Below are 8,762 nucleotides of genomic sequence, written 5' to 3' on the forward strand. Positions count from 1 at the left end.
TACAGAGCTAGAAGAATGAGTTTTGGAGTCCCTGTCCTATTAAGTGATGGGTCAGCAACACCTTGTAAATTACTATTCAATTCCTAACATTCCCTGGAGGGTCTGGAATTTACTTTTCTCTTGCATTCTGATATCTTCTCTCTGAAACCTTAAACTTCTATGCAGTTAGAAAAAAAAGTCTAACAATGACATGAATTTATGTTTACCAATCAAATGAGAATATGAAGTGTTTTCATTTTAAATTGTTCTCTGGAAAGATCTAGAAAGTAATAATAGACACAATGCTCATACGGGCTCAGAGAAACACAGAGGCAATCTATCTCTATCTGGGACTCAAATAAGATTATTACACGCTACTCTTTTTTTTATTTGCTTTATTTCTAAAAGCATACCTAATAAAACAAAGGGAAAAAATGATGGAAAACTTGAATTTATGCTAATTAATTATTCTTAGATGACCTATCCTGGAGTGAACCAAAGGACCACAAAAGGTAAAACTGGATCATAGATGTTAATTAGAGTAACAACTCCAACCCACTTTTCTTTCTTAGTTACAGACAAAATCATGGAAATCATTTCAAATATTCCTCAGAACTTTCTAGATGTTGCTGATGTCCAAAGCTGTAACCAGGATAAGAGAATATAGAGAGTAGAAGTCATGTTCCCATTTGCTTTCTTTTTAGGGGAAGAACTGCATAGATATGGAGGAGAGAAACGAATACTGATGTGGCACAGTAGAACCCCAACAATCGCTTCCAAGCCAGAGGGGCGCTAAATGACAAGAAAAGTTTCTCGTAGAACCATGATTTTGGGTTTTGGGAGTCAAACTTTGGACGGCATATGCTACGGGCCGTGTAGCTATACTTGTAAAGCCTAAATGTCAGAACTGAAATATATTTAAGAGATTATATTTACCTGTCTATTTTAAAGTTGAGGAAATTGAGGCCCAGTAACATAGCCTGTCATACTGCAGGTCACAAAGCTTATGACTAGCTGAATCTAGACTAAAATTCAGTTAGGTGCTGTGGCAGCCTGAATAATAGCTCCCCAAGAATGTCCGTGTCCTATTTCCTGGATCCTGTGAATATGGTAAATTGCATGATAAAAGGGACTTTGCAGAAATGATTAAGTTGAAGATCTTGAGACAGAGAGATATTCCTGTATTGTTCAAGTTGGGTTGATGTGGCAATAAAAGAGATGTGACAATAGAAGCAAGAGGTTGGAGAGGTATAAAGAAGGGGTCCTGAGCTAAGAAATACAGATGGGTTCTAGAAGATGAGATAGGCAAGGAAATGGATTCTTCCCAAAAGCCTCCAGAAAAAAATATATTCCTGCTAGCACCTTGACTTTAGACTTCTGACAGTTAGAACTGTAAGATAATAAATTTGTATTGTTTTAAGCTGCTAAATGTGTGATCATTTGTTATAATAATGCTATGAGTTAAATGTATCCCACAAGTTCATTGGGAACTTAATTCCCAGTGCAACTGTTGAGAGGCGAAAGCTTTAAGAAGTGATAGGTCATGAGGCTCTGCCCTCATGAATGTTGTTATTGCAGAAGCATGTTCATTATAAAAGCCACTTTGGCCCTCTCTTACTCTCTCTCATCATGTGGTGTCTTCCACCACATTATGACATTACAAGAAGGCCCTCACCAGATGCAGTCCCTCCATACTGGACATTCCAGCTTTCAGAACTGTGAGTCAAATAAATTTCTGTTCATTATAAATTACCCACTCTATGGTATTCTGTTATAGCAGCACAAAATAGACTAAGACAAGCAGCAATAAGAAACTAATACAGGTGCCATTGCTAAAGCATCATGTGCTTTTTTTGCTCTGTCCATACCTGTATTAATCCTCTTTAGGCTGTATATTGCAATATATTTTTAAATATCTTACTTACTCTTTGACTTCCCAGATGTTTATGTATCCCTGAAGATGAAGTTTGCTATTTATCTCTTTATCTCTAGCACCTATAAAGTTGAATAAGATGTTAAATAAATGAACGAATAACCACGATACTGACATACCTTCCTACATGCATAATATACAGCAGTAAAAGGAAAAGAATAAATCTGCAGTTAAGTTCCTTCCACTGTGGGGCAGGGATAATGAGATCTTGTTCTAGTCATGGCATGGATTTCCTAGCCAGTTTGACTCTACCTGTTTCCCCTGAATGAAAAATGATTGCCATCCTTGAGAGAAGTAGAGGGAAAGTTTTTTTTTCCCCCCTGAGTTCTTCACTGCTCTGCTAAACAGCACCTTTTGGCAAAATTATGGCCTGGAGATTGTTGCTAAGTTTGAAAATCATGGGTCCCTGCTTGTTATTCACTTAAAAAGTTTACTGATTTGTTTCATTTGAGGGGATTATATACTAGAAATTTCATTTCATCTTGGCCCTTGGATTTGTTTCAAACCTTATGCTAAATTTCAGCTGTAGTATCCTAAAGTTGTACATGACTGGAGTCCAACCAAACTTTCTTAAATATAAAAAGAATTTGCTGGTACAAATAATTGGTGAGTCCAGCACAAAGCTGGCTCCTAGCAGGTCTGGTTCTAAGAACTCAAAATTTATGTCAGGTCACTTCCTCTTCCTCTCTCTATCCCAAACATTTTCTTGCCATGTCTAATTTTTTTCTGCCAAAGTGGTTATTTCATGTGACATGAAAGATGGTGGATAGCAGGTCCGATCTCACCTTCAATCCCAGAGAAATGAGTATGTTGATTTTCCAAACCGTTGTATATATAACTGAGAAGTCTGTCTTGTTGGTCCTATCTGATTCTTGTGACCTGCACTTTAAGTAGCATTGGCAGAGTACTATAATTGAGAGTTGCTTTTTTAGGAAAAGATTGGCATATTGAGAGAGAGAAAGAGAAAAAGTGAGAGAGACTGAGAGAGACAAAGGGGGAGAAAATATTTTATGAATTCATGACCATATATGTACTGAGGATGTTCCAAAAGGAATTATGTTTGAAGTGATTAATAAAGATGGTCTAGCTCTCTCTTGCTTCTGCCTTTCTCACAATGGGACACCCTGCATTGCTGAAGTCACCACCAAAGAAGGCCCTCACCAGATGTGTTCCCTGAACTTTGGACTTCCCAGCCTCAGAAACTCATGGTGAACTTAGATACCTGGACCAGTCTGTCTGCTGAAAACCTAAAATACTGGATAAAATAAAATCTTAAATACATCAATGCTCTGGCACAAAAGAAAAGAATCCATAGGCCAAAGGCTAATTGGAAACCCATTGAGTCTTTAAGACGGTCATTTTTAATGACTGCTAAATATTATATTGAATAGATATGCTTTAGTTTACTTTACCATTTCTCTGTTATAAGAACTAAAAGAGTAAATGGGTCTAGTAATTGGAATGACTTCAGATAAGAGAGCTGAAACCCCAGGAGCTGAAAATGTTGCGGGATTAAGCCAGATTTACAAAATGGGCAGCTTGCCTGAAGCTGTCGATGCTGCCAGGCCAAAGGCCACTCTAATGGACAGTGAGTCAACAAACGATGAACTCACAAACTTGAACCGGCTTCACGAAAGTACTAATCTAACAAACTTCAGCCTTGGAAGTGAGGGTCTTCCAATTGTTAGTCCATTGTATGGCATAGAGAGAGGCGATGTGCCCTCTTTTGAACCATCTTGCTATCAGAACCCAGAAGAAACATCAGCAACTTCAAAGCCCCCATACTCCTTTAGTCTTCTTACTTATATGGCTATTGAACACTCTCCAAATAAATGTTTGCCTGTCAAGGAAATTTATAGCTGGATTCTGGATCACTTCCCATATTTTGCTACTGCACCAACAGTCTGGAAGAATTCTGTTTGACATAATCTGCCTCTGAATAAATGTTTTCAGAAAGTGGAAGAAGCTATGGCCAGGTCAATGGAAAAGGTTCCTTATGGTATGTTGATCCTAGATACCTGGACCAGTCTTTCTGCTGAAAACCTAAAATGCTGGATAAAATAAAATCTTAAATACATTAATGCTCTAGCACAAAAGTAAAGAATACATAGGCCAAAGGCTAATTGGAAACCCATTGAGTCTTCAAGACAGTCATTTTTAATGGCTGCTAAATATTACCTTGAATAGATGTGCTTTAGTTTACTTTATCATTTCTCTGTTATAAGAACTAAAAGAGTAAATTGGTCCAGTAATTGGAATGACTTCAGATAAGAGAGCTGAAACCCCAGGAGCTGAAAATGTTGCAGGATTAAGCCAGATTTACAAAATGGGAAGCTTGCCTGAAGCTGTCGATGCTGCCAGGCCAAAGGCCACTCTAGTGGACAGTGAGTCAACAAACGATGAACTCACAAACTTGAACTGGCTTCATGAAAGTACTAATCTAACAAACTTCAGCCTTGGAAGTGAGGGTCTTCCAATTGTTAGTCCATTGTATGGCATAGAGAGAGGCGATGTGCCCTCTTTTGAACCATCTTGCTATCAGAACCCAGAAGAAACATCAGCAACTTCAAAGCCCCCATACTCCTTTAGTCTTCTTACTTATATGGCTATTGAACACTCTCCAAATAAATGTTTGCCTGTCAAGGAAATTTATAGCTGGATTCTGGATCACTTCCCATATTTTGCTACTGCACCAACAGTCTGGAAGAATTCTGTTTGACATAATCTGCCTCTGAATAAATGTTTTCAGAAAGTGGAAGAAGCTATGGCCAGGTCAATGGAAAAGGTTCCTTATGGTATGTTGATCCAGAATATAAACCCAATCTCATGCAGGCACTGAAGAAGCAATCTTTTTCCTCAGCATTAACATTGTATACCCCACCTGTATCTCCACAAAGTGGTTCTTTATCACTTCACTAATTAACTCTGTACTCAAGCAGAACAAGGTGTGAACCCTCAGAGAATCTGGTATTGATGCTGCCACTGCAATGATGCTTTTAGCTACTTATATAGAACAAGGAATTTTCGAATGTGAGAAGCCTCTTACTCTTAAAACAGCTTTGCAAAAAAAGAGGAGTTAACGGCAATGCATTTAATCATCCTAGTGCTGTGTGATTACAAGATAGTGATTCTTTAGCCACCAGCATCGATCCAAAAGAAGATCACAATTACCGTGCAAGTAGCATTGCAGCACAGCGTTATGCATCCAGGACTAGCATGTCTTCCCTGTCTTCTGTGGATGAGGTATATGAATTTATCCCAAAGAGCAGCCATGTGGGAAGTGATGGCACTGAAGGATTTCATAGTGAAGAAGACACAGATGTTGATTACGAAGATGATCTTCTTGGAGACAGTGGCTATGCATCACAAGCTTGTGTAGATATCTCTAAAAAAGGGCAGCCAGGCAAAAAGATGCGAAAACAGTCATGTCAAGAAATTGATGAGGAGCTCAAAGAGGCAGCTGGATCTCTGCTCCACCTTGCTGGAATCTGTACATGTCTAGGTTCCCTAATAAGTACCACAAAGACACAAAATCAAAAGCAATGGAAAAAATAGATTCTTATTAGTGTGAAATTATTTTAAAGTGTGACAATACTCTTCTATTTAATTCTTTACAAGGGATATCAAAACCATAATGGACTTCTTTAGTTTTAGAATGAGGAAGGGGTGCTAATTACTTGTTTCTTTCAAAACCTTTTTTTTTTTTTTTATAAGAAAGCTTTATTAAGCAATTGCTGTTAGGATCATGCCCAATCGTAAATATACGATACGAGGTCCTAAAAGCATACTTTTTGTGATTAGTGTCTCTAAGATTTGGGCATTTTGCATTAGAAAATCTTTGGCCTCTGTCTTAAACTTGTAGGAAAAATCTTTTCTTCTCTTGATGTGTCAAAATGTAAGATTTGGCAACTCCATAATTTTCTTTTCCCATCTGTAATTAACTATAGTTACTGATCCAGCTAAAAATTTTACTGATGTCTTTGTCATATACTTCTGTCTTGACACACAGCCTAGTAGGATACGATTTGGATTTTTATTTTGTCTTAACTTTTGTTTTGAAGTGTTTTTTGTTGTGGCATGAGCAGAGTCAAAATATAAATTGGAAAAGATCCTAGATGTCTAGAAAGTTCCTTTTGGTTACCTACGTACAGAATACAACAAAAAGTTCTAAGATTTAGAAAAGGCAATTTCGTGGTGTGATTCATCTAAGAACACTTCAATTCCTATTACAATGGTATCTTTGAAATGTTTTTACTTCACAGACATTGCATAGCATTTACTGGAGCCTTTTGCTTTTTTCCCCAAAGTGCTTTGCAACCATTGTTTCAGACACTACCTGTCTTGAGTAGAAATTATCCAGTGAGAAGATATAGTCACAGAGTGTGTTACAGAGTAACACCCATTTTGACACACTTTTGCAATAAGAGAGAATCTTTCATTTGCTTGCAAATGTATCACATTCAGAGAATCTTGTAATAGGAATGAAGTGGAATAAAACATTCTGAATACTTATGACTTATGCCATCATAAGTAAAGGTAGGTCATTTAGGGAAGAATTTCTCCCCAAGCTTTGTTTGAACTAAATTTGTATGTATACCGAATTAAATTTTAAAAGATTTAATGAAACTATAGAGACAAAATATCTTCATGGATTTTAAAATTTGTATAAAATTAGATCTGATACAATACATTCTTTGGGAAGGTATGTGAAACCTATATGTACCATTAATCCTTGCTAAAAAATTTACTGTTTCAAAAGTGAATTGACTAAGGTATTTTAATTATTTGAGCAAATCTGCTTGTATGAGACAGTTTTTCATAATATCATTCATGTAGTTTGAATACGTTATTCAGAAAGAACAAGGGATACTAATAAACTAAACTTATTCATTATATATATATTTTACAGTGGAGGAAGCAACTTTCCAAAAGTTCAATCTTAGCTTACGTTATACCCTATGTCATAGACAATGACTTTGTTTTTATTTTTCTAATAACTTACAGGTGTGCATACACACAGGCTCTGATGTTGACTTGCTGCTTTTCAGCTGTTTCTATAACTATCAAGCATTTTCATGGATTTTTTTTGTATGAGACAAGTATTTTTATCTTAACTAATACATTTTATTTGGGCAAAACTGTCAAATGAGAAGAATGACAACAAAAACATCTTTTTCAATGGAAAGAGTTTAAGCCAGGTATAACAGCATAAATATTCTCTGTCCTCTTTCCATGTTAATTGTAATTGAACCTGGGTAGCCACATTAATAAAATTGATGCTGTTGAAAAATAGTGATTTTTAAATTTGTTGATAATGAAAAGTAGCCCTTAAGCATGCAGGATGAGGTATTTGGATTTTTCTTCTTCATATATGTCACATGTATAGAAAATGGCAAAACTAAGTTTACGTCATTTACTGTAGATGGTGAATAAAACACCAAAAAAAAAAAAAAATGCTTTTACCACAATATAAGTAGTAAAGAGATTACAGAAATCATTTTGATCACAATAATTTAAGCTCTTCACCGTGGCACTCTGGATAGACCTTAGCAGTGTTTCAGTGATCTGGCTCCATTTTATTTTGTCGTACAGAAATTCTGTACCACAGATGTTCTTCCTGGTTCCTGTCCATTAGATCCTTACTCTTTATAAGTAAAGGAAAACGATCTAAGATAAGGAGGGGAGAGCTATTCCCAGCTCTATTAGGGATCTTCAAAGTTACTTTGTCTTAATATATGTAACAATAACTCTTTCAACCCTTTTATTTTCTCTCCCTCTTCATGTACCCTCCTCTCAAATTTAAATCTTTGTTACATTCATCACTAGCAAGGATGATAAACACGTGTGCTCTAAAAGCTAACAGGAAAAGATACAACACAATATTTTACACTTAATTCTTGTACAGAAACAGTGTATAACGTTCCATTTGCTAATGTACCAAGTCAGTTATTTTCAAGGGGAAGAACCTTTTAATTACGGTTCCCCTATTTACTTCTATATAGAAGTTATGACTCTCCATCCTCAGGAGTGTTGAGATACAAACATGGCTAATAAGCAACCAATTAAAGGAAGTCATTCCAAGTCCTATGGAATGGAAATTATATTCCTAATAATATATTAATAGCAAATTTTACTGTTGTAAAACCAACTTGAAAACCCCAAAGAGATTACATGTTTTCTGACATATTCTAAAACTGTGACAAGCTGACATACAATTTGTCTTACATCCAAGTACTATAAATTTTGTTGCAATTCATTTCAGTTAATAGATCCCCCGTAATAGTTTTGACTCGGCACAATTAATCTTCATCTTTCACATCCCACATAGAACCAGTGTTTTTTGAATATGTATTTTTGCAATTTATTTGTGCAATATATTGTTAAATTAGTTAATATTTTATTTTACTTTTCAAATTCAGAGAAAGAAAAGTTTACCTGTATTTGTGGAAAAGCCTCCTATTTGTGGGTCACCTCTCTTTTTCCACCATTGAGACTTTTCTGTCCTCATAGCCAGCATGACTTCTCTTAACTTGGATTCCCTTGTATGTATTAAAGTTTAGTATATATATTTTTTCTCTTTTGCTGTTTTCTAAGGCATTATGTAAAGGGTTCATAGTAGATGGTCAGTTAAATATGTCAGCACAAATTCAAAGCTAGAGAAAGGGTTAAGGAGGGAATGTATGTGTCTTAGTAGACCAGGAGGCCTTTCTCAGTAATTTTTATGCAATAGATGTGAATACTTCACAAAGCTGCAAAGACTATTGTCTTAAATACTACAGTAGCTTAACACTCTTTTGTGAAGATCATAGCGTTTAACTAAGAAACTGAGGCTTTCTGGTTTACATATATT

General features: G+C 36.0%; 1 pseudogene; it reads left to right on the forward strand.

Annotated features, from left to right (window-relative positions):
* Positions 1-4,151: 4,151 nt before the first annotated feature.
* LOC103581478 lies at positions 4,152-5,467 on the forward strand (annotated as a pseudogene).
* The last annotated feature ends 3,295 nt before the right edge of the window (positions 5,468-8,762 follow it).

Source organism: Galeopterus variegatus, unplaced genomic scaffold (assembly GCF_000696425.1).
Source record: "Galeopterus variegatus unplaced genomic scaffold, G_variegatus-3.0.2 Scaffold13148, whole genome shotgun sequence".
In the NCBI taxonomy this organism is placed as follows: Eukaryota; Metazoa; Chordata; class Mammalia; order Dermoptera; family Cynocephalidae; genus Galeopterus; species Galeopterus variegatus.